Raw genomic sequence first — 1,406 nt, forward strand, 5'->3', positions numbered from 1 at the left:
ACTGCTACCAAGATATATCTAAATGAATAAGAAGGGGGAAAGGGTCCCATGAAATCAATGCTCCATAGATCAAATAATTCTACTTCCAAAATGAAGTTCTGTGGCATCTCATTCCTTTTTGTTAGTCCTCCTGCTCTTTGACATTCATTACATTGGTGGACAAACTCCCTGGTATCTTTGAAGATGGTTGGCCAATAGAAACCACTTTGTAGAATCTTTGCTGCTGTTCTTTCTGGACCAAAGTGTCCACCATAAGCTGAGCCATGGCAATGCCATAATATATCTTTTGTTTCACTTTCAGGAATACATCTCCTGATTATTCCATCAGAGCATCTTCTGAACAAATATGGTTCATCCCATAAGAACTTCTTTGCTTCATTGATTAGTTTCCTCACTTGTTGCTTAGTGAATTCTTGTGGTATCTTTCTCCCTACTTTGTAGTTTGCTATATCAGCAAACCATGGTGTTTGTTGGATTTGCATGAGATGTTCATCTGGGAAGCTTTCATTCATAGGTAATGCAGCCTTTTGAATTGTCTCTGGTGGCAGCCTTGACAAGTGATCAGCAACTAGATTTTCAGTGCCTTTCCTGTCCCTCACCTCAATATCAAATTCTTGTAAGAGTAGAATCCATCTGATAAGCCTTGGTTTAGCATCCTACTTTGACATCAAATACTTGAGAGCAGCATGATCAGTATAAACCACAATTTTAGATCCTATCAAGTACGATCTAAACTTATCAAATGCATAAACCACAGCTAACAAGTCCTTCTCTGTTGTGTTGTAATTTTTTTGAGCTTCATTTAATACTTTACTTGCATAATATATGACATGATGCAGGTTTCCCTTTTTCTGTCCAAGTACAGCACCAATTGCAATTTCACTTGTATCACACATAAGTTCAAATGGTAAGTTCCAATCCGGGGGTGTGATGATTGGTGCTGTTGTGAGTTTCTGTTTTAAAGTTTCAAAAGCATGCTGGCAATTTTTATCAAAAACAAAAGGTTGATCATTCATCAAAAGGTTACTCAAAGGTTTGGCTATTTTAGAAAAATCTTTGATAAACCTTCTATAAAATCCTGCATGCCCCAAGAAACTTCTAACAGATTTCACATTAGTTGGTGGAGGGAGTTTTTCTATTATTTCCACTTTTGCCTTGTCAACCTCTATTCCTCTTCTTGAAACTTTATGACCAAGAACAATCCCCTCAGGTACCATGAAATGGCACTTCTCCCAATTCAAAACCAAATTAGTTTCTTGGCACCGTTTCAAAACAAGAGTTAGATGGTTTAAGCAAGTATTGAAATTATCACCAAAAACAGAGAAGTCATCCATGAAAACCTCTAAAAATTTTTCAACCATATCTGAGAAAATGGAAAGCATACACCTTTGAAAAGTGGCTGGGGC

The sequence above is a fragment of the Arachis duranensis genome, chromosome 6 (assembly GCF_000817695.3).
Source record: "Arachis duranensis cultivar V14167 chromosome 6, aradu.V14167.gnm2.J7QH, whole genome shotgun sequence".
Lineage (NCBI taxonomy): Eukaryota > Viridiplantae > Streptophyta > Magnoliopsida > Fabales > Fabaceae > Arachis > Arachis duranensis.